The 25,934-nt window shown below is 38.4% G+C and overlaps 2 protein-coding genes across 5 annotated transcripts in view; one reads left to right on the forward strand and one right to left on the reverse strand.

The window, feature by feature from the left end:
• The window catches only part of LOC110834374 (neuropeptide CCHamide-1 receptor-like), a 92,966-nt gene that overhangs the window by 24,970 nt on the left and 42,062 nt on the right, over positions 1-25,934 (reverse strand). For all 3 annotated transcript variants that reach the window (XM_022073467.2, XM_087358495.1, XM_087358496.1), the window contains exon 2: positions 24,242-24,372. The gene's annotated coding sequence lies outside the window, so the exon portion shown is untranslated. The remainder of the gene's footprint in view (positions 1-24,241; positions 24,373-25,934) is intronic.
• Positions 1-25,934, forward strand: part of LOC110834377 (neuropeptide CCHamide-1 receptor-like) — a 243,397-nt gene that overhangs the window by 8,175 nt on the left and 209,288 nt on the right. The gene's annotated exons all lie outside the window — the stretch shown is intronic.

Genomic DNA, 25,934 nt, shown 5'->3' on the forward strand with positions numbered 1-25,934 from the left:
ACTTAATTTTATTTATTGCTGAGAATTGGGTTATATACAACACTTTACATATGGAATGTTGTAGAAATTGAAACTTTAATCTTTTACTGCTATGTTGTAACCTATTAACCTCCACTAAATTCCCCTTGATTATCTAATCTGTTTGTCTCATAATTGAATATTGTTAATTCCTGTCCAGTAATTTTATTTGTTTTGAACCCAAACAGATGTTTACAAAGCGACTATACGAACCATTTGATTATGTTTGACTTATAAATTATACCGATAATATTGTGATTTAAATATAGGCCTCGTGTTCTTAATAAAGTTAAATGCACAACGTGTTTTTAGTTTTGGTCATTACTGCTTAATTTTTACGTGTCCTCGTTTATGTGGAAGATTCACGGCGTTAAGCGAATGTCTGTCTTCGTAATTGTCATTTGAAGCCTTTCACTTTAGACACAAGGAAACGCCACTGTCAGTGATGTCTCTTTTATAAATTAGTAACAACGGAGCAGAGACAAAGCGAGGATTAACACGGCAATTTACATAAAAGGCTGTTTTCAGCGATGAGACTAATATTCACTGCATTAAGCTCTTTACAACTTGCTGTTAATTATCGGTTTTGTTTTGGGGCCGGCCGCCTAAGGAATTATTCTTATTTCGATAATACTTAAGTTAAACACATCTTAATGTGGTCGACTATCAGCTTCTGAAGGACAGTTGTGTTCTTTGGGCTCGGTTAATTAATCGTTTGAATTTATAGGGTGAATTTCCATGAAATAAGAAATAATATTTTAAGAACTAAACATGAAAGCAACTTATATAAAAATAATTAAGGTGCGTTCTTCATACGAGATATAATAATTATTAGAGTCAGTACTTGGTATTTGAAATTAGGTAGTGGCCACTGCCGTAATGACTCGATTTCCTGCGTCTCGTTTTACAAATGGCGTGAGTCCCATGAATGTGAGTTCGATTTTGAAGTTGAAGAGGATTTGTGAGCGCATTAATCAGAGCAAATTTGAAGAACGACACACACAAACTTTAGCACTAACAACATGTGTCGTACTCCGTTTTTGCCCTGCTATGTTCACTATATTGTGTAACTGAGGTGGAAAAGCCTTTTTCTTTTGCAGCTGGGAGAGAGTTAGTTCTTAGTCTGTGTCATTTCATTACGACAGTCCGTAGCTTCCAGGAGGAAGTGAGGGGGAGTGTTAATTCTATTAGTTTGTTGTCAGCTCTCAGTCTACCAGAGGTCAAGTGTCTATAACGTTACTGCTGAAATATACCTTCTGCTTAAAACGAAAATTTCCTTGTTACAGACTGAATACAAGGATGGCTACGCAATTGGTTTCCTTTAACTGTCATGACAAAACGCGTGTCTCTCACAGAAGACAGGAGCTATCACTTTTTCGTGTAAGTGGCTCGTCTATCAGCTCTCCGTTCTTCGTATATTAACATTTATTTAGTTTGAACAGAGTAGTAAAACGAGCATTCCTGCTACGTCCAGACGGAACAGAAGTGTCAGTTGTTGCTTTTAATTTCAAATTATTTTTCAACTTGATGCACCAAACGTCACGACTCTTTGAGGTGTCACTGGTTCAGTACCACTAAAGTAAAGAAAAGCTGTCCCAGTACACGCCATGTAGGTCGCTTGGGTGGGGGGTAAGGAGGCTTCAGTACTACTACTGCTTCATGGTCATGAATGAATGTAAGCAACTCTTTCGGTAATAACTTTGACACACTGAGGAGATCGCGAAATGTGTGAGGACAAACCGTCCAAGATACGAACCGGCTACCTCCTAGATACTAGTCAGGCGTTCGGTTTATTCAGAGGTAAATTCTGATGTTTGCTAACTCAGCTCCTAAAATTCTATATGTTGTTAAAATGCGTGGTGTGTTGACTTTGCTGAAATGACAGATATGCGATGCCAGTAACCAGCTGTGGACTGTCTGATAAGTTGATTTAACGTTCAGTAATAAACCTAAGAAGTGGCGAAGGTCAAGGAGCAATCATCTTTAAAATGGTGTTCTTCAATTAGTCATAAAACGTAGCATACAATTACACTGTAGCTCCGTTTAGTTTTGAACATAAACTGAACACTGTGTGGAAATCGATATTGATACGTGCTAGAATGGAAGTGAAGTCGATTTATAAAGACGAATTGGACACACAAGCAAGCGTAGTATAAAGATTAGTTGGGATTCGGTGATCTTGTCATCAGTCCAGAAAATTGTTAGAAAAGTATCCAATTATATTTAATAAGGAGTCGTAAATAACTTTATGATTACTCTTTCTCTAGTTAGAAACTTTAACACTGGATATTCGGATTTATATACCTTCAGTAATTTAGAGGTACGAGTGAAATGTATTTATTTATTTTCATTTTGATGTGGATCTTGCTACGTTTGTTTTACGACATACCAATAAAAATATTGTTTCTTAACTTGTGACTGGGACCAATTTGTCGAGGTTATTGGTAGATAAGCAGACGCTAGACCGTAACAACAAAGTAGAAATCTCAGAAGGGTTTAATATCATTCTCAGTAAAGCTCACTATGTTGTGTAATATAATAGTAATATGAGTCTTATGGAACTATGTTTGGTAAACTCTGAAGTTATTACGACACGCATAAGGTTAGTGGTTATATTTCCATAGTAAGCGCTGAAGGAGACCAGCGTAAGGGCCTTTTAATAGGTTGTGCCGGACTGTATAACTAACATTTCGAAGGCTCTCAACATTCATTCATCCTTTCTTACCATGTCTACCAGAAAATTATGGAATTAAACTGTGTTCTTTCGTAACAAGGGGAACTCCAAAATTTGAATATTGAACACCGTAGAAACGAAAAGCTACTAACTTGTATTGGTACACGATGTAGCTGATAATGAGAGGGATTCTCCTGGAACTAATTTTGAAACTGTCTCTGCGGAAGCACGACTGATGCAGCCCACACTGAACGCTGTGCTACATGCACTGTTGATTGTGACGTCACTACAACAGCAGTTTCCTATCGTTACGTCGATAACAGCGACCTCCAGTCCACCCGGTGATACCACTGGACCTGCTTTTGCGTCATGAAGTTTTGATTCCGGCAATTGGAGGGAGGGACAGGTGATTCATCCTCGACAGAGGGATTCCATCAAACAGGTCGGTTGTGGCATGAGATATACTGAGATAATCGGGTTCTCGTGGCGACGAGTATGAAGGTGGTTGTTACGCCCACGTGCGATATTCGACATTGACCGATGTTTGAGAGGAGCTGTCTCCATCGTCAGGGTCGTTGAAAATCGGGCGTTTTGGAGAAGCGTACTGTCTCCATTTTTAGCCCTGAAGATGGAGGCAGAATTTCCCTCCGCAGCAAGTCCACATGGTTTTACTACTTAGAAGACCAAAATCGACTTCTTCACTGCCGTGAGAACTCCAAATCTCACCCGATATAATCGGTTCACTGCTTCGGTTCAGACTCAGTGTAGACTATTTTTGTAATTTGGCCCTTCATTTAGGCCAATCTGCGGCCTAAGCCTGATATTAATCAGGCCTTCGACCTCCGCCTGAGTCAAACCGAACTTCTTCGGCCTTGACTGTGTTAATATCTATCCTCTGGCAGACGACGTGTGTGCACTGACATCGCCAACCAAGCGTTCTGTTTGTTGATTACTTTCGCTCATAAAACGTGTTATAAATTTAGCTTTACTGTAAAGACATGTGACTGCTCATGAATGGATTTTTTACAAGATACAGACTTTCCTCACAAAGGGAATGCAATAACCATATATCACCTAAAACACTAATTCCTTAGCTTTCGAAGGTTTTGTGACCTATGCATTGCGTGTCTGACAATTTCAGCACATAGAATGTTTTACCTTTAATGTATAGGGTATATAATTATCATAAATATTATTAAGCTTTCGTCACAAACCAGAACTGTCCAAATGATGTTTTTAGGGGTAATATGAAATTTTTTAATTGGTGGGTTGGAAGCAGAAGGTACGTTTTGTTAGCAATTTTAAACTGAGAAGTCCACTGAATTGTTTGGCTATGAGAGGATCATAAATACAAGTGACTTTCATTGTACTCACTTCAGAAATCAGCGTTTTCGCATATCAGCCTTTTTATTTCAGCATTATAAGAAGTATGTTTCCTATCCGCGTCTAAATTTTTCAAGCCTGCATCGAACGTTCTTCAGTCTTATCGGGGAATGTCAAAGTGGTGGTTGCTATACTATTTCCATCTTACGGGTTTACGTTATACACGGAGATTAGCACGAAAGCTACGAGAGTCACATGCAGAGGCTGTTCATATCTGAATCTGTGTGATAACTCAGACCATTGGACTTGTAGAAATCTTCAGGATTTCTTGCCTACAAATAATATCTTCATATACAACCGTAAATTTTGAGGGTTTAATTTTCGAGCGAAACCGTGAGATAACCCACAAAGTTCCAGAAATTCAGAGAGTGAAGTGAACTAACTAGTGAAATTCCCACCGAGACAGTGTTTGCCTGTATCACACCTAATGATGAAGGGAGGCAGAACACAAAACAAGGACTTCGTCTAGTGGAGAAGGGTAATCAGATGACGTGCCTTGGATAATCCGACACTAATGACTTGTACAGTCCAGGATCACAATAAACCTCCGACTTAGAGCTTCTTAACTGTTTCTTGTGTACGCAATGTAGTTTTCTGTAAGCATCAAATAACAGTCGAATGATTTATCCACTTCATTTTTGTAATAATTTCTACCAACTAAACTTAATTGGTACTTAAAGGGGCGCTTGTGTCTGTTCGTTATGTTTCATTTCTGCCACTACTGAACGGATTTCGATGACGTTTGTCCTTTGGAATCTACATCTAACACTGTTTGGTGGACTTAATTTCGGGTCGTGTTCTCTACTTTATAACAAATTTAAATCTTCCTTCATCTGCATCTCATTGCAAAAAATGAGTGGTAAAACTGAATTAAGGCTGTTTACGGTGCACTCCATGAATCTGCTTCTGCATGTCCCTGACATTGGCGCTGTGTGGGGGAGAGTGGTCAGCGTCACGCCTCGGCCGTAGGAGAAGGGACCCCCAGTGCCCATCGAATAGGAGGCTGGATGGATCCCAGAGGCCGGAAGAGAATCTTTTGCCCCTGTCGGGAGTTGTACTCCGTGGTCCAGTCCGTAGTTAGTATGCTGATTGAGTGACTGAGTTACTTCAGCTCGCAAAACAGCGCGCATGATATAAAACATATACGCAACTGAGATTTAGAACATATCTGAAGTAGATGTTTCTTTATTCTGCCCGTCTTTAAATCATCTTTTGGCGTAACGTGAACAAAGTATAGGGACGATCAGCAGAGGATAATGAAGAGATAAGGTCTGCTGCCAAGTATTCAGTGGTTCGTCCCCCAATGCTTTTTTTTCATACAGAACTCTATTTTGCTATAATAATAAATAGACCAACTGCCCTTTCTTAAGTGATGGACTCAGAGTTACCAAGCTCGTAAAGTGTCATATTTCATAAATCAACGTTTCCCGTGATACGGCTCCCCACAGTCTGACTTCTTTGTTATAGAAACAATAGGCCGTCGATGAACGCAGTGCACAATGAATATGCTCGTCACAGGCGAACATCCGCGGGATGGTAACAGTAAGGGATTGTCCGGCGAGCGGAATGAAGCCAAGTGTTTTGTTTGCGACTGCCTTTGCTGATTATCACGTCTGTAAGCTGCTTCAGTATCGGATTACAGCACGTGGAAATTTCTTGATTTCTCTTTACTTTTCTTGTGATATTGAAACCGACATTTTCTGAAACCAGGAAATTCCAAATCGTGTTCCGCCTTACAATGGCGCGGAGTGATAGTCGGGGACTCGGCTGTTTTCACTGTCGGCAAAAGATTCATATGGTGAAGTACAACATTTTATTTCCATGCATAAAAATGCTATTGATGATGATGATAAATGCTGAAATGGACCGACCATCCAAAAAGAATAAACTATAGAATGATATCGACTACCGGAATTAATTATTAGCAGGGAAAGATGCGATTTGGTTGGGGGGGGGGGGGGGTAAGAAACATGCGATGTGAGCAGACTTCTAGTATAACATTCCGGGACCTTGGTACCTTAAATTAGGCCACTGTGGCTTCCTTACACGCCCATTCCAATGTATTATTTGCTATCATCCTCTCATTCGAAGTTAAATAGTCCGTGTAGTCTGGTAGAAGTTTATCGACGTTTCACAGGTACTTGCTCATCGCCCTGATATTGGAGAGAGCAACTGAAACGTCGGTAAACTTCTACCAGACTACAAGGCTCAACAGCCCAGAAGACAGCCATCTTCAGACACCGCTGTGAAAACCTCAAATCCTTTACAGTATATGAGCTTCAGTACTTCAACGACCAATAGATAAATGCTGCACTGTAAATTGTTTCTACTGCAGCAACTGATATTTGCTAGTCCTGGCTACACTCGTTACTCACGAGTAAGTTTCTTTCAATGGACATTTCGTTTTATTAATTTATTGTGTTTGCTGTAACACGACCAGAATGTCATTTGTTACTGAGAGTAGAAATGTCGGATCTGGACAAAAGGCAAAACCCTAATTTTACTTTTGTTCGTCGTTTCTTTGTTACGGCGAAGTTTGTAGAGTTTACTCCAAGCGTAACAGAACTTATCGCAGTTTCACTTTTAAACCGCTTTTCTTGAATTCAGTCACAGTTCTTTGTTACGAAAAATTGAAAGTAAACGAAAGTAATGGGACTAGGTTTGTTTTATTGCTACTTCGCATATTTACGATCTGTTCAGAACAAATCCTGCCTCCTTCCACTCCGCCAGTCCAGATGACTTATTTGTTATACGCGGTGGTTTCGTTTCTACGCTTCGCCGCACGTATTGGAAACGAGAAACGTACAACGATCGTCATTTTGAAGTGAAATTAGCGCCAGAATTCTTTGATGCTAATCTCATAATCTACACCACATTCTGCAATACACGCAAGCCACTTGGCCACAACAGGAATGTTATTACTGCCAGTCTAGTGCGGCATCTTCTCCTACACCTTTGTTATGCGGAAAACCTATAGAAATATTTGCAGGCGTACCAGTTGCTAATTAAATCTCGTTTTAAAATAGTTTAAACCCGGCTTCCAGTTGTGTGGACAAATCTCTTGGGTGCAGATGATACGAGTCCACCAGAAGATTTATCAGCATACGCACTACATTACAGTCTTGCGTTAAGTGTTAATGCAAATGAAACATTACATTGCGCTTTACATATTCCAAGGTCAGGAACAAATGCTCTGTTGTATCTCAATTGTTTATTATGTTTCGAAAGTCAGTATTGTTATGAAGATAACTCATGTTGCTAAAAGCAGAAGAACTGTCTTCAAAATTATAGACTTAAAATATTTCCAAATTAAGATAAGATGACGTAGGTTGATTTTTTGTCAGTGTACCGAGGATAATATTTGGATAAAGGAAAGTGTAAGTAACAAGAAGGCAGAGAAAACTGACACGATGATGAACTTCATAATGTTGGTTGTTTGTGCATGGGAAAGAAGGAGCGGATACTTAATTTTCGTCAAAAGTCCTGAATGGAATAAAGAGTTGACGAGAGCGTTGTGTTAAAGTGGATCGCAGAAAAATAAGGAATGAGGACATGGACTGAAGTGGAGTGGCCCAGGAGAGGTACAATGGCGATGTTTTGTGAACACGGTCAGTTTTGACATTTTTAGTCAGCTGATCAAGTATCAGATTTTTAAACATTACTTTGTAAAATGATCGAATAAAAACGGATGTGGTGTAGACGTCTTATCGAACAAACTGACTCTGACTGCCAACAACATAGTGATTATATTTCGGTTGGTAGGTTAATTTAGCGGAACTCTCTTGACGACTAATAACACTAAAATGTCAGTCCGTATTCCCGCGGACCTCTACTGGCCATTACATTCTAGTTGGAATCATGTTGTATCTGAACGAAAAATACTGTTTTGCAATAGTCTGTGTTGAAAGCTACTAAATTTTTTTCTAAGTCTTATGAGATAAATCAGCCACAACTACATTTGTCTCCTTTATGAGTCTCGACCAAGACGAGTTCTCTGAGTACACAAATTATTTTATGGTCCCTCGTTAATAAATTTGGAATTTGCGAATTGTAAGGAATCAGCGTAGGTGGTCATGATGCCAACACTATTCTAATCCCGCATCAAAGAGTTAAATTTGCTGCATTGTAAAGAAACATATCATTTGTGTTAGTAATAGGTTGATTATATTTGACTCTACGTATAATGTGAGACAAATAGAATACCGGTCCTTGAAAAATTCACGACTGATTTAACCGTCAGTGAATTTCAAACAACTGAGATCCACTGATATAAAAAGTGTTTTTTAATGTATAAATTCGGCATTCTGAAATTAACAGCGTCGTTTTTCTTGTCTTGAAATTTCAGTTTTAAGGAATCAAATCCCATCAATATTCTGTTTTCTGGTACAGGAATTTACCATCCCACAAAGCACTGTTTATTATAATACCCGGTTCTAGGAATCCTTTTGAGGTTTTTTACGTATTATGTACTCTGACGAGTTTTGTTTGGAGTATTGTGTTATGAGGTCACATCAGGAATACCGTTATATTGTTATAATATAATTAATTTAACATTCCACATTCCTACAACATAGTTTATTGATCCAGCAAAACTTTACGAATGGATGTTCTTTGATGGCTGGGACCATGGTAGAACTCAGACGTGGTTCAGAAGAAATCAGAATATTATGAATTTCTTTTCAGAAAAATATATATTCAGATGACTGTGAAATGGGATAATCGATGAGTTGTCCAGTTTTTTGTTTGTTTGTTTGCGTTCCTTGTTTTTACGTTGCACGGTTTGGAGAAAAGCACCATTATAACAGATTTTTGGACAGCCCTGAGCCTAATTTTAGATAAATTTAGATAATGACCGTTTAATCAGAGCTTTCTAAATTTATGCTCGTGAATTTGGATTTTGGCTGTGCTCTTATAAATAAAGCATTCAACTAAACAACATAATATATAGCATCTGAAAGTAGACTAAATTTTAAAAAAGATTAGTTAAGATTCAAAAGAGAAGCTAGTTAGAATTATAACATGATTATGTTCTCGTCTCTGTCTTGGCGTTTTATCCAGGAATACTTCATGGGTTTCGTATCGATATCCTGTCATCTCCACCTGTAGTGAGTGCTTGCGTTAATTGTTTAAATAAAGCGGACTTAGCCTCACGGACTGTATATTGTTACTATAGCACCCAGTAAGTCATTAGTTTCTCCTCTGTCAAAGGCATTGGGGCCTATTAAATTGTTTCTCACGGTACAATGATTTACTGTTGTGTGTTCTATATCTGGACCAATTGATAAAGATCACGAGAACAGCAAAAGACTTCAGCACTTCACACGTGCATAAGAAGGAAACAGTCATTATTATGGTTCAGAGAGAAGATGGGAGAAATTTATTTTACTGTCTTCACAGACAATAAACTGAGGCCAGAATTCAATTTATCTTTCGGGTTATTAATTGAAAGATTTTACTGTTTCATTTCTTATTCCCGACTTGTGGATGAATTTTTGAGCCTGATACGAATTTAATTGATTTCGAATGCAACAGAGTTTTATTTTATGGAGCAGTTATTGCATGTCGAGTACTTGTAGTCATAGATAAGAGGATAATATTAAAATGCTTCTAGATATGTAATCGGTTGGTTAGGCGCTCCATTTTACAGGCGCACTGGTGTGTGGATGAAAAGATAAAACGCATTACTGTTTCTTAAAAGTTTTATCTTGGGAAAAGTGCCGCGTAACACTGTTTAATGTGTCAGGGATAATTTAGGTTTGTTCGTGACCTTACTTGTTAAATAACTTAAAGCTGTTTCCGTTAGGGATTAGGAGTAGCTAATTCCTTTGAGGCAATTTTAAGAAAGGTCTCACATAAGTTACACTGTAGTAGTATTTTTCTTTGCGAGGTTAGCTGCTGTTTGTTTAGATTTACGTGAGAGATATTCTGGTAATAATAACAGTTACTGTGTACAGATACCGTTACATTTTTTCATCGTAATTTAAATTGTTTTTTCATAGCACAGTTTGGGTCAGAACAAAATTATCAGCTTGCAGCCAGTCGTGCAGCAATGTTATGTACTTGTAGCTACTCCACAGGCGCAGTTACCTGCACAGGAAGAAGTTTTTGCAAAGCATCCAGTAGGAAGGATATTTCAGCCTTGTTATAGAGATAATTATGAGCCGGGATAGCTCAGTCAGTATAGTGACTAGCTACGGGCTGGACGGCTGGGGTTCGATCCCCGACGGGGGCAGAGGATTTTTCCTCTAGCCTCTGCGTCCAGACCGGCTCTGGGGCCCACCCAGCCTCCTCTACAATGGGTACCGGGGTTCTTTCCCGGGGGTAAAGCCGGCCGGGGCGTGATGCTGACCACTCACCCCCAACTAGTGCCGAGGTCAAGGAAGAGAGGAGCTATACCTCCACTCACCCCAAACGCCTACATGGCGTATAGTGGTACAAACTTTACTTTACTTACTATAGAGATAATTGGCTGTAATTAATGTGGACAATCTCGGTTGTCAGCTCGGATTGTAAATAGAAAATATTGAAGGGGCTGTAAATATTAACTCTTTAGCAAATTGTGATTTTGTTCATCTCAGTCTGAACCAACATGCACAAAGTAAAATAATGATTGATAGTGTATAATTTTTTGACTGCGTGTTGTGTCCTCTTGGCCACCAGCAAGTCTAACAGTTTAACATTGTTCGTTTTCCTTTAACTTAAAATTTCATACAATGTTATTAATTTACGGAATGTGTGAATGTAGTCAATAAATGTGATTCCCGTTAATTAATTAAACTGTTCACAGCCAGAAATATTTAAGGCCCGTGTTCTTGCCAGGCTTTGTCGCATATATTTCAGAATTTAACAAATTTATGGTTCAAGTAACTTGAAGAGGAAGAACTGGTGAAATCCTGACGAATATTTTTGTAACTAATTACAGTAAATGATATTGTAAAGTTAGGTGTTGCTGGGTTTAGGAATAATAATTTTTCCTACGGTATTCAACGATACACGTCTAATGAATGTGCGGGTGATAAGATTTTTGAGTAAGGAATATTGTTAAGAAATGTAAACATCTGTCGAATTTCCACACAATAACACTGCAGGCACCACGTATTATGAATAACAGCAAGTTTTCGTCCGTAGTAGGCTGTCGTTTGTTTGTCATATTAATATTTAAGCAGATGCGAATTTTATTAGCATTCCCAATTTGCACCATGCCTGTGCGTCTTCTATATTATCGTGTCGGTGCTAAAAACCACTAGCAGTATAAACATTGTAAAAATAAGTTACGTAATTCTGTTACACCTGCCTGTATGGTGCAGCGATGCCGCTTCCTTAGCTACAAACCGTGAAAGTGAAGCTGAGTGCGTGCATGTTTAGCCCAAATGTGGTTCCTGTCGTTCATAATTTTCGATTAAGATTTTCTAACATTGCTCACCTTTCCTTAGCCTCCAAATTGTGAATCTTTCCAGCGGCAAATTTTCTTCAACTGCCTGTCACTTTTTTCTCTTAGACTATTTCGTTATCTTTCAAAAAATGCTTAATCTGTGTTCTTCACGTACGGATAAGAGACCAAGTTTCACACTGATTACTTTCGCTCTTACCATTTGAAAAGTATTGCTTCTGCGCAGTAACAAATACGCTCCGTCTTGTTCGATTTATTGAATGACTTCGGTGTGGCATGAATTTATTTGCTCTATTTAGGTAAAACGACCAATTTTGTTAGCTAAACATAAATTAATAGGCTTTTCTATAAAATTCCGTGTTATGGCACAGAATGAGTTCTAGACAATTTACGTTAGGAAGGCGTCGTGATATAGACGCTATCCGACTGGCGTGGTCAATCTTATAATAATGCTCTTCTGCACGTCTAGCACTTTTACGATCCTTCTATGAAGTACAGTGATTTATCTGACGTCGTCATGTGCCGCATCTCACGCCCACCGTGATTGAACAGCCACCTGCAATTCAGCCGTATTGTATTACCGGACTGACACTGAGAGTTGATTTACTTTAAATTGGATCGTGATATTTTGCGTCACTAGGTCTAAACACGAAAATAAGCAAGTCTCATGTATAACTCGATCACAACGTTCAAGAGTCTGCGATAAAATGATCGAGTTTGGAGTCATTTAATAACACTGTTTTATCATCATAGGATATATTGCGTCGAATGGTAGGGTTATTGTAAATGATGAATTGGAAAGGAAGGTTTATAGGTCTGTTGTTAAGTATCATCTGAAAATTTCTCTGGAGTAAAGCCACAGAATACCTTAGACGGAGTTACTAGTCTCCAGTTAAAAATTTCGAACCCACCAGCTCCTGAATAAAAAGCAGGAGTGTCAACTAATCAAGAGTGACATACGGTCTACGTGTGAGCTGAATCTGTGCCTTCTATTTGGGGAGTTTCTAGTTCGATTCTATGTCAAAAGACCGGCCATCTCGACAGGTTCTTCATTGTGATCTCTTCATCGGTCAGACTGGTAAAATCTTTCCGACACTTTTACACTTCACCCTCCAAGAGTCTCTGCCCCAAAAACATTAATATGCATTTGAACCAGCGATACTGTTTCCACCCGCGGTATATAAATCACTTGTATACCCACACAAGTGGTGGAGAGTATCAGTTGGCTAAGGATATAAATTTATACCAGAGAGACCCACCGACTAGCTATTAATTTCACGGTCAGATGGCCATTGGGCTCTCACCAGGAGTAAGTATGAAAATGTCGACGTAAATTATTGCAATATGACCTCGACAGACACTGTCAGTCGACTAATTGATAATCGTCAGAATGAAAATGGTTGAAACATGACCTCTGCAAACACAGCTAGTCGATTAATCGATAATCGTCAGGAATCGACACTGCCTCTGAAGACATCATACAGCAGGGGTTCTCACCCTTTTTCGCTGGCTTAGCACGAATTCTGATTTAACACATTAAATGTACCACTAACCAAATGCGGTCGGGGAAAAATATTTATATTAATATTGTTATCTTTTGATTTTATTAGTTCGCGTACCACTCAACATTGGCTCGCGTACCTCGTACCATAGGTTGAGAAACGCTGTCACAGAGTATTCAAACTGAATATGGCTTCATCCGTATCTACCAAGACTGCAGCTTCTAATGAGCTTGTTTTAAGTACTACGCTCGATTTTCAGTCTGAACATACCTCGAATGTCGGTGTAGAGTAAAATGAAGTTCAAATACATTGTAAATTCTCAGTCTGTTAAATACGAGAGAATTGTGGCTTTTAACCTCAGGGAGCTAAGCTGATACTACGAGGACACAAAACTCCAAGAAATATGAGATAATCGAATTCTGTAAGCACTTAAAGGCATGTGATTCAGTATTCAACAGTAATGCGTTCACGTTACTTACGAGTGTATGAAAGTAACTCGATATAAAGTCAGCAGAATTCACAGTACGTGACTAATGGACACTCAATGTAGATGGAATATGGAGAAGGCCACGACATGTGAACTTCAGACAGTATTTTGCTATCAAGGCAACAGGCCCGTTATCCAACGCAAGATTCTTTCAGTCGTAGAATTAAAATAAATAAATCTGTAGTATGTCGACAAAAGTTAATGATTTGCTATGTCAAACTTCATGATGATCAGTACAGACGTTCTCCAGTTATTACGTACGTACAGACGGACGAACGGAGTGATTTTGTTTGTCGCCCGCAGTGTTATGAAAGCGCCTGAAAATGAATGTCCAGTCGTTTAGAATTTTTGGACTGTCCTAATTGAAACTTAATGACAAAATTGTCCTTTAGATGTTTTTTTAGAACTGTTAAAACGTGTGAATGGTTTCCTCACAAGACCCGCACAGAAAACACAGGGTAGAAAAGTGAGGATAACTCATGTGAGTGCAGTGGGATTCGTACCTACGCCTTAGCAGCGACTGTGATTGCGTGTTGAATTATTCGTGGCCCAATTCTGTCTCGCGATGGTGTGTCTTCCGGGCCCTGGACTCCGTCTCGACGTGGTGCGGTTGGTCAAGACGGAAATACTGTCTCTGATGCAATTTGTGCCCCGGTCGTCGAATCACGTTAATGTGTCACCTCTGTTTAATTTACCTCATTATTTAAAGGAAACTGAAATGAATGTTTCTGTGAATTACCGCGCCACTCACTGCCAGTGGTGAGACAAATGTCACAGTGGTTCCGACAGCTCGTGGCTCTACTTTGTCTGCTGCATGTGTTATTTTTTCTGACAGTTTTCCAGGTTCAGCGTTTGGTGAATTAATTTATTCTTTTCAGTGTCACAGAGTTTGTCAGTGTTTCGCATTGTATACTGGCTGAAAAGTTTGCTTAAAAGGGTTTCATTCAACACCTTTTTCCGTTTCCTTTTCACAGTGTTTTTATGCATAAATTTAGAAAGCACATGTTTTTTATCTGCATGTTCCACTCAACAGTAGACCACTGGAAATATGCTCATCAGGAACCTACGTATTAAGTCTTACAACATGCCCCTATAATATTATTACTTGAAACCTACTGCTACGTAACTTATATTTTTAATGTTTAACAAATATATGTGTAACAGGGTTTATTATAATCACTAAATACTACTGAAAAAATCAAATTTGTACATTTTTGTAACGTGCCCAGGCTTCCCCGCTAAATTGATTATAATTTAATCCAAAATATCGTCAAGAAATCGGATGATAAAGAATAGTCAAGGTATGTGAATTATTACAGTCATTAATATCTGTTTCGAATCATAGATCTGCTCACCAGCTTTTATGTTTTAAAGCAGGTTCCTAAAATTATAAATGCCGAAATGAGATAAAACATTTGAAATCATGTCAGAGGATTTCATGTAGTCAGCTAAAGAGCTGCATTTTGAAACTACGCTCTATTTGACGTGAGCATAATATGTATTAATCCAGTTAAAGTGTTTTAAAGTAACGGTTTGGTATATAATATCAGGGACAACAAAATATAAAACAGTGGGACGTAACACAAAAACAAACTTTGTATCCTTAAATACGGAGTTTACGAAAACTTGGCTTTGTAATCTGGATGGAAAGACGAGTTGACATGCAGTATAAATTCCAATTCCGTTCGGGGCATGAATGAATTTCGGGTTTTAACAACCATGACAACGGAGACAGCAGGTTCCTGTGAAACGTCGGTAAATGTCTACCATATTACACAGCATTCCAGAAGACATTCATGTTACCTACCAATTAATTTCAGAGTTTTGAATCGGAACAATTAATTGGTTAATGTGTTCAAATTTATATCATATGGATTAAAAAGATACAGGCTGCAACGCTGAAATTGAGTTGTAACTTAACAAGAATTTTGATGGTTACATTTTTGACAGACGAAATGCAACGCTTATGACTGGAACGGTCGCGGTTGAGTGTTAGCATCCCGTCATATTCTAAGATCCCGATTTAACATCTCGGCTAGTAGCCCAACTGTTCCGAGCTTTTGTGATTTTTCCAAGTCCCTCTAGGCAAATGCGAGGATAGTGCCTTAAAACATTAAGACTGCTACTCACATTTTTTCAGTCCACCATTCAGAAGACAGCCCAATCTTCGGCAGTAGGAAAAGTGTCGTTGAATAAACTAAGATCCAGTCAGTAAAGCCACTAGTCTAATCATTGAATTAGTTAAATATAATATACAGCATGGGCTAAATATATGATGGTTATGAATCGATTTATAGTACTTTGTTAGTGAAAATAGGATTTAAGTCGGAAATATGTGGTTCCAGGGAAGTAGGGGAGATTTTACACCGTACATTATACATCTCTACACACTTAGTCGAAACAGACCACAAGGTCTAATTCCACACAGCTGAAGAAAAAGTGAATGGTGTCGATTAGGGGTTCCTTATCGCTATGCAACCTAACCATCACCGAGAACTCCGCCCCCAATTAGCCTTATCACCACGCTACCTTGCATCCGATGAGTGATGCTGATACATTACATTGCATATCTCAGTTATGAATGGGCATTATCAGTTTTAGGAAAGGTGAGGTAACGCGGTGTTTAAACTTGGTGTAATTTATGTCTATACACATGTGGGTCAGAATTTGTTATGTCTACATCAGGAATTCGTAACCAAGGATGACAGAGTCCATCAGAATGTTGGGGAGATGTTAACAAGAATTGCAAGTGTTTTCATTTGATAATAGATAATTCTGTTAAACATTCTTCGGGACATAAAAAAAAGAGGAAACAAAAGAAGTCGGCTGGGCGCCGATCAGGAAGGAAAGCAGCAGTCAAACAATTAGGCCACTTGTTGAAGAGTTCCAGCCTCATTCGTCAAAAGCTTCTTTACAGGTCGCCATAAATCCCTTATCCACGTATTTTGTAAATGTTTGTTTATTCTTCAAGTCTGTTTCTTTGCGTTCTGTCAACATGTCGAGTCCCGATGGTTTTGTTTCCAATTTTGTTTAATAAAGCTTCTATTTTTAGTTCTTTCAGTGCAGTATTTTATAATTTATCCTAGCGCATTTCGCCGCTGTTCTCGTGAATTAACCATAATTTTGGTTGATCATTCTTAACTTCCATAAACAAGTGTCTGTAAAGTTAAGATATTTTAAAGGTTTATTGTAACGTGTATTTTGTATTTTTAAAGTTTAAAATTGTATTGATAAAGTTGTAGCTTTTAAAGTTAAAAATATGATTTTTATATATTTTTCTCCTTCAAATGAGGTTGAATACTCAAGAAAATTATTGGCTTGTCTTGTATTGTACATTGTTTACCACTGTTCTACTTATGGGTTCTCGCATACAAAGTCCCATTGTTTTTGTTTGTCTGTTAAAATTGTCATTATGTATTTGCATATTAATGTATTAAGTTTGTGAGCTGACATTTCTGTATGTTACGTGTGTAAACGTAATCCCAGACGTAATTTGAATTTTTAATTAAATAAACAAATTGTTATCCAAGAAATATTATAAAAGGACCTTTCTCCTGTCTCTGGAATCGAATTGCTTTCATCTGGCTCTTAAGAGATAAACGTAATGACTGAAACATTGGGTTTCAATTTTTTTCAGAACACAAATTTCTGTTCTTACGTTTGATAAAATCAGATGGCGTGAAATATATACAGATTGTCCCCAAATGGATGTATACACAACCATTACATACGACAGCATTGTATATACAACTTTTGGGGATATTGTGTACAAAACTGTGCTCCACAAACATTAACTTTTAACCTTCCTTGTCTTTATATTTTTTAATATACCTTTTGTTGTGAAAATTGTAGACCATAACGTATTTTGATCAAGCTGCTTGAATTTTATCTCTTAGTTATCAACTTTTAATTTTTCTGATGGCTGAGTTACAGGAAGTAAACGTCTTATATCTTATACAGTATAAATTCAAGCTACCAGAATCTCGTGGGAGCGTAGGAAATGTAAACGCTTCATAAAAATACTCGAGTAACTTTGGAAGCGAAGTAACATTTTTCTTGAATTTAAGATACATCATCCGAGCAGGTCGATCAAATATTGGCTATATTCCAACTTTCCGGACTATTTGCTGCGACTTCGCCATGTGCAATATTTTTAAATTCGTCTCAACAGAAAGAAAACTAATTTCTGGAGAGTAACTCCTAACGACAATAAAAGCTACATAAATGTCTCTTTCTTATTTAGTGCCCAGAAGAGGAAATTACACTGAAATAAATTGAACATCACGGTTCAGTGATTGGCAATCCTGCTTCTTATTCAAGAGGTTTCGGATTCAAATATCGGTCTGGCGACCGGCTCCCATGTTTTTCGTGCTTTCTTCCAGACAGATTCCGGGACATTTAAAATAGGCCACAACTGTTCCATTACATTCTAACTGTTCCATTGTTCACAGCCACACTGTAATTCAGAGTCATGCGTTAAATTAAACAATTGTCGCTTCCATCACAGTTTCTACGACTGCTGTGTTAGTATTGTTAATTGTAGGTACTATACCGGCAGATTGCTCATGTCAAGTTTTGTGAAAGTTTTCTCAAAATTTTTATAGTGTAATTGTTTGAATTATATTTACAGTTTTGCCACATGTCCATGTTATGGTAACAAATCTTTTGGACCTATATACGAGGTGCGATCGGAAAGTTTCAAGACTGTGTCAATAGAGGGCGAACCGGATGTAGTACGAGCTTCTGCCGCTAGGGGGTGCGGCCTACATTCAAAGTGAATGTAGGCCGAATTAGCATTTGTTTCTTAGTTACGGGCGTTTTGGTAGTGCATTACACCGACCCTCCTGCGATTTCGGAATGGCGGATTTTCATGAACAAATCAAATTTTGCCAAAGACTCGCCAAAACGGCTACGGAAACCTATGAAATGCTAAAGCAAGCATTTGGGGAGTCCGCAATGGGTCGTGCACAAACTTTTGTGTGGCATTCACGTTTTAAAAATGGCCGAACCTCTGTCGATGATGACGAGCGTTCTGGACGACCATCTTCGAGCACAACGCCCGAAAATGTTACGAAGATTCGGCAGGCCATTCACGAAGATCGACGTCGTACCATCAACGACTTGTGCGACATTGTTGGGATAGGCTATAGGACCTGTCAGCTGATTCTAAAGGAAGAACTCCACATGCGACGCATCATGACAACGCGCCAGCGCACACCGCCCTCAAAGTTTGGCAGTTTTTGGCCTCAAACACCATGGCCGTCATCCCACACCCTCCTTATTCGCCGTGTGACTTCTTCCTCTTCCCAAAGATGAAAATTCAGCTAAAGGGAAGGAGATTTGAGACGATAGAAGAGATTCTGGCAGAATCGCAGATGGTGCTTAACAGGCTGACAAAGAAAGATTTCCAGGGATGCTTCCAGGCTTGGCAGCGGCGCTGGGATCGTTGTGTTCACTCCCAGGGGAACTACTTCGAGGGTGATGGATGAATTTAATACCTGAGATAAGTGTACGGGGTTTTATAGGCGCAGTCTGGAAACTTTCCGATCGCACCTCGTACAGTTGCTGCTAGAAGAAACATTATCCTCACACCTGATTTCTTGTCTCATCCATTCTTTGCTTCTTTGTATAGATGTCACTCCTACTGCTTTATGCAACTTTATTTGTTGGTCCACTTTCCCATTCTTTTTACCACGCCCTTGTTGTTTCACACATATAACTGGACCATGTGATATTCCAGTAGATACGGACCGTGTTTAAAACTTTATTTGCCCTTAACGTTGAGGCATAAACATCTCATTCAAATGCCATCAAAATCAACATCCCATACCTTTTATATTACGACGTGAGTAGTGTGTTTCCCCTCAACTTCGACGAACTTTCGCAATCCCGTAAAAAAATTTGACGCCAGACTTTGGAGGATATGACTTGGAATAGCGAAAATTTCACGCATAAAATATGAATTTAACTCTTTCAGAGTCTTTGGATTTTCCTGGTACTCGAACAAAAACAAATTATGAACAAATGGCTTGAGTACTATAGTGTGTCAGCAAAGACTTTTCGAATTATAATCTCTCCTTGCTGAGAAAATAGTGTTTAAACTTCAAAATAAAGTTTTGGACCATTCTGTATTTTTCTCTGAACTTTATGCTATGTTAACTTTTCAAAGTGTGGAACATTGAGCCCACTTTGGGCATTGATACTTTATTCGATTATAATTTTATAGAGGAATATTCTATGAATCACAGTTTAAAAGAGTTTTTCATGTCTGTATCAAAACATGAAATAATTCTGATTAGTATTACAGAGTTGTGTAACAGAACTTTCATCACAAACCAGAAATATTCCTGTCTCTTCTCCATTTCCTGGTATTCGTATGACCGTCCATGAGAATCCGATATCGTAAGAATGTGATTCCATAACTTTGAACAGATTTTTACGTCACACTGTACTCCTAGTGACGTCAGCTTTCGTGAAACTTCCCTTGGCTGTCGGAAGAGATATAAAGCAAAGAGACCTCTGTATTCAGTTGCTTAGAGGAAAAGCGGAACTTGTCTCGTTACTTTTCAGTCCTACTAAAGACGATAAACATAACCAAGGATTTAAAATCAAAATAGCTGTATAATTGTTTTTAAATGAACGCAATTTCAAGTAGGACGGCTTGTTTTAATGAGTGTATCAAACTCTCCAGATATTAACAGATTCTTGCTATGTCATTTGTTATTTCCCTCCTACTATATTTTTCTGTGCTCAGGATTGTTTTTCTTACAGGTGAATTTAAGTTTATTTTCTTTACTAGGGTCTTGTCAGGTAAAATTGCAATATCATTAAGGAAGCGGATGTGGAGGCGGTATCGCTCGCCGGACGACAGGAACTTGATCCCTGGAAGGCAGGATTCTTTCCTTGACACCATTGTATATGTGTCTATAAAAAAGTCTTCCTGAGAAGTTAACAGGCGCTTAGCTAGGCAAGAAGTTGTTCGTCCTTTATGAAACCCGGTGGTTCATTACCGTGTTTATAAAACAATTTTGCGTGGCACTATACTGAGCCAAATTAGTTCAGTTCACATGTTCATACCCTGTTCTTTTCTGATTAATTTTAATATTATCCTACCACCTACGTCAGAGTCCTTAAAGTGCCTCTTTCCGCCTGGTATGCCGCACAAATGTATTTTCTCATCATTCGCAGACGTGCTGCATGAACCTTCCATCTCATCGTCCTTCATTTCATCAGTCAATATTTGTCGAAAAGTATAAGCGATGAACGTTTTGTATTTTATGTTTTTCTTTCGTCTTGTTAATCAGAGTTGTTTCATGAATTGCAATGTGACTCGATGTTAGTCCACACTTATACACTATTATACTTAACATAAGTAGGTCTCTATTTATGTATATATTTTCTCTGTATATAGCGTAATGTGGTACAGATTTCTTTTGATACTTTTGGCAATGTATTTATTCTTATATGCCACAAGTATTTATAAAAGTAACATTATCGTGTGAATGTTTTCTTGTTGAAAATTATGTGCATTTTGGAGATTTTGCTTAGGTTTAACCATCGTGTGTAGGACCTGCTGTTATGGTTGCATAAATTATGTTGTTGTTTTAGCTTATAACTACTGATTACTTCACTTTTCTTGTAATAAAGTATTCAGTTGTGTTAGAGATAGTATTTTCGTTGTTATACATTCTACTACGTCGTACATTCTACTAGTTTGACTACATCAGTGTGTAGACTATTAATAATTACTGATTTATGGCGAGACTTCATTGCTACTTCGCTATTATCTTGCCTGTGGACTGTGGACTTCGTTTCATATAGGTGCCTCATTGCAAAGAAGAAACAGTGAGGTCTCTAGATTTTCTTAAACCGTGGGTGTTCTGTGCTCGTTTATTGAAGCTCCAGTGAGCGTGGGAGGGGATACTGTGAATAGAAGCCTTGATAGTACGTATTACCTAACTCTGCACACATTAGAATCCGCATGACGTCAGCATCAGTAAAACATGATTTTTTTTATAAAAAAACATGAAAAATATTTAGAAAATTTTACTAAAAGAGCGTAACTGATGTATTTTGCGTTGCATCCGGGGAATTCTCCCAAAATGTCCGCGTCATTCTCTCGTACTTTGAGATCATCTGATGATCGTGTTCTTGACATTGCAATGTAAAGCTGTCTGTTTGAAAAGAGATTCTGGCGTTCGACCTTGGCTTTTGTTTATTGTAGCATGAAGGAAACTCCAGTTAGAAATTGACGTCGGATGATTTTACACGGCAAACAGACTATAAAGATGTGCGTTTTGAGGTTTTAACGACGGTGGAAACTTGGATTGTGGTCTTCTGAGTTATGTTGGCCTGTAGTTTTGTGGGCGAGATTGGAGATAGCTGGAGATCGATTTAGGCACTAAAATACTGTTTTCAGCAGTTGGGTCAGTGATAACTTCTGGGTTAAAGGGATTTTAATTCATCCTACAGACACACAGCAGAGATATATTTAGTAAATAAGTTCTAGTGTTGAGGTTAAAAATAAATTCCTCAGAGTGTTGCAATTTATTTATACTGAATGTTTTCAATTTTGGAAGGCAAGGAAATATAAATCTTGTACACATTTACACTATGTTTATAAAAGGAAGTGATGAAAGTCTTGAATTTGTTACAGATTTCTTCGTTTGAGACTTTTCTTTGTAAACGAATCATAAGGAACAAACCTTCATATATTTAGATTATTAGTAGTTTTAGGATTACGAATTTCTAGAAACTGACACAGACTCTAATGACATATATATAAGCAATAACACTAATTAATTGTATAATATTATGAATTGAATGACATGCCCTTCAGCGTAAATTAATTGAAATTGGAACGTGTAAACAGTTTACTTTAATTAATAGGAGAAGAATAGTTTCGACTAACTAAACTAACTAGATGGCTTACCGAACTCGAAGGTTCATCACCGAATTAACCAAAGCCCTCCACCGGACCCTGTCCTGGGCCAACAAAATCCAGTCTCCTTCAACTCCTATCTCCCATAGATCCCGCCCGACATTATCCTCGCATCTGCGTCTAGGTCTCCCCAGCGGTCTCTTACCTTCAGGTTTCCCAACCAGTACCCGGTGCACACCTCTTGTCCCATCCATTCGCGCTACATGCCCAGCCCATCTCATTCTTCTCGACTTAATCACCCTGACAATACTGGAGGAGTACAGATTTTTAAGTTCATCATTATGCAGTTTTCTCCACGCCTCATCGTCTTCCCTCTTAGGCCCAAATATCCTCCTCAACACCCTGTTCTCAAACACCTGCAATCTGTGTTCCTCCCTCTGAGCGAGAGACCATGTTTCGCATCCATACAAAACAACAGGCAAAATTATTTTTTGTATACTTTAATTTTCAGGTTCTTAGAAATCAGACGGAAAGACAAAATATTTTGAACTGAGCAGTAGCAAGCATTTCCGGAATTTAGTCTCCTACTAACTTCCTCATGAGTATCATTTTGATTTGTTATTGTTGTTCCCAAATATTTGAACTTTGTAACACTTTCAAAGGATTTATTGGCCACGAATAGTTTCGACAGTGTCGAAAATGTTTTACACACTATACCGAAAGAACTCTTATTGACACATATCATACCGGTGGCAATTTATGCAAATCTTTCGTCTTAAATTCTGTTCCGTTGACACATATTTGCGCTCGTGTAATAACATTTCAGATGTAAGACGACTTATTACTGTTCACATAATTTGACTGATCTCTCCGATAAGAGATGTAATGAGAAAGGAATGAAACGCTGAAGAAGAGTGACATCTGTAGCATTATAATTAGGGTAAATTGAAGGAATTCTGCTTTCGCGTCTTTTCTCCTTCGTAAAAAAAAAGAGAATTAATATCACCCAGATTCCTGACAAATTACCTCTGGTTCTGAAGATTTTAATCGAAACAATATGGTGTCAAAGAACCAGGTCGAATCTCTTGTCACTTTTTTAAGCTAGGATGCTGGACGGTGGGTAGCGGTTTCTTGTCTAACGCTTTCAGGATCGAGCAGAATAAAGACTTGACAGATGTCAACATTGGGTAGAACTAATTGTGCTGCCAGGATCAAGTAACTAATTCGTCGTAGCCATTGCACAGGAAGGCGTTTAAGTCCCTTAGGCGGTCTGTGAGTGACAGTGGAAAGAAACGTGTGTTCTATCGGAAATCAAACCCCATTAACTGGTCACTTTATTGGCTAAGGCGTCCTAATTTCAAGGAAGAGTACAGAGTCACATAAGACACGATAATTCTGCGAATGCAAAATATAACTTTATGTTTGTTCAAGCGAATTTTAAATTAGTCTAAATTAAGACAACCGTATACACAGCAACAAATTATCTGGGTTAATTAATTGTTTATTTAACGGCTTTGTTATAACCACCGATTTTAAAAATGACTGTTTTCTGAGATGTTGGACCATAATGCGTGGTAGGTCTTGACTGACGTTCCAGAGAATCTTTTTGCGTCCATTATTAATGCCAGTCAGTATCTACCAGATATTACAGTACACTGTAAGCTATACTGAGTACAGCTTCCCAGAAGACAGCAATCATTAAATTAATCGCCCTGAGAACGTAATATCTCAACTTTCAATTTTGTTTGACGTCAGTAGTAGTTCAGAAGACGCCCCAACACGGCTGACATTTATAGACTTAAGGTAAAACTGCATTACTTTATGTTGTTACAAAAAGGGATTTTTGTTGCTTCATGAGCATGTTGAACGTACGCGTTCACACCCTTTCAAGTTTCTGTGTACTCACCACTAAGCTGCGAGGATTGTCGGGGTTGATACATCGAACGTCGTGACACAGCTTTGTCTAAACGCCTAGGCAGTCTTCAGCTTTCTCCAGTTTCTCGTCTCTCTAGCGTAGTCCATTTCTGTCAACAGAGCCTGTGTACAGGAAAGAAATGTTACTGAACTTGAAGTATTTGTCTAAAATATATAAAATCATGCGTACAAACAAAACTTTTTACACTTTGGAAAAACACTTAGTGCCAAACGCGTTTCGACCTCATTATGATGATGACCTCGTGAGGTCGAAAAGCTCCTGGCACTAAGTGTTTTTTTAAAGTGTAAACAGTTTTGTCTATATGCGTGATTTTATATATTTTAGATAAATATTCAACACTACACGGTATGCAAGGTTTAAAGATTATGAACATAAAGTGTCTAGTAATGCTGATTCTTTAGTTAACATCAGTGGTCATACTTTCCAGTATGACCACTGATGCTAGTATTAGGTTACGTAGTTTTATGCATGAAAAGGAAAGGTGTGACCGCTCTCATCCACATTCTTGCTTTCGAACTGAGTTTATCTTTTAACACAATGCAGCACTAATACCCGGTGATCGAAAAGTCACACAACCCATTCCTGACACATGTTCTATTTGTAGGAAATAAATTACATTGAAATGTTTCACTAATAGTTTATTCAGACATCTTTAATATTGAAGATTGCTGTCTTCTTGGCTGTTGCGCTGTGTAGTCTAGTCGATGTTAACCAATCATCGCCCTGATGACGGAGGCAGTATGACCTCTGAAACGTTGGTTAACATCGACCAGACTACACAGCGCAACAACCCAGAAGACAGAAATCTTCATACTCTGATGACGGAGGCAGTATGACCTCTGAAACGTTGGTAAACATCGACCAGACTACACAGCGCAACAACCCAGAAGACAGAAATCTTCATCGCCCTGATGATGGAGGCAGTATGACCTCTGAAACGTTGGTAAACATCGACCAGACTACACAGCGCAACAACCCAGAAGACAGAAATCTTCATACTCTGATGACGGAGGCAGTATGACCTCTGAAACGTTGGTAAACATCGACCAGACTACACAGCGCTACAACCCAGAAGACAGAAATCTTCATACTCACAGCTGTGAAAACCTCAAATCTTACATTTTTAATATTATCTTTAAAATATTCTTTTTCCAAATATTATCAAATATAAAATATAAACATCTGTAGCAGGTGCTCGTAGGGCAATAAATTTTGAATGCATTAGGAGGCTCATGGTTCGAATCTTGGTAAGTTGCATCCTACATTGAAGTTTTATTTTTATTTCCTCCATTTTTACTAAATTCCGAGAATATCGGTTTACATTTCTTGCTTACTCACGAGTCGCGACTGTCACCCCATCTAATTCGACAGTGTAAAACGGCTCTCATATCTTGCGTCATAACTGCACGAGAATAAACACAAATTTTTTTGCGGAACTTATCACGTGACTTAATTTTCATTGCAGGGTTTGTGGACTATATGCGGTCTTATGGATGAAGCGACTGGGCAGCGAAGGTGTGTGTACTCCTACAAATATAAGTGTGGAATAAACTTTAGATTTGTTACGTTAGTGTGGCCAACTGAAAGATTTGTGTTCTTGCACCAATTAAAATATTTATGGTCTTATCGTGGCCGGCGTGTTGAAAAAATGTCCACCACTCTT

Source organism: Zootermopsis nevadensis, unplaced genomic scaffold (assembly GCF_977971745.1).
Source record: "Zootermopsis nevadensis isolate Lab colony 2312 unplaced genomic scaffold, Znev_1.0 Znev_ptg000030l, whole genome shotgun sequence".
Lineage (NCBI taxonomy): Eukaryota > Metazoa > Arthropoda > Insecta > Blattodea > Termopsidae > Zootermopsis > Zootermopsis nevadensis.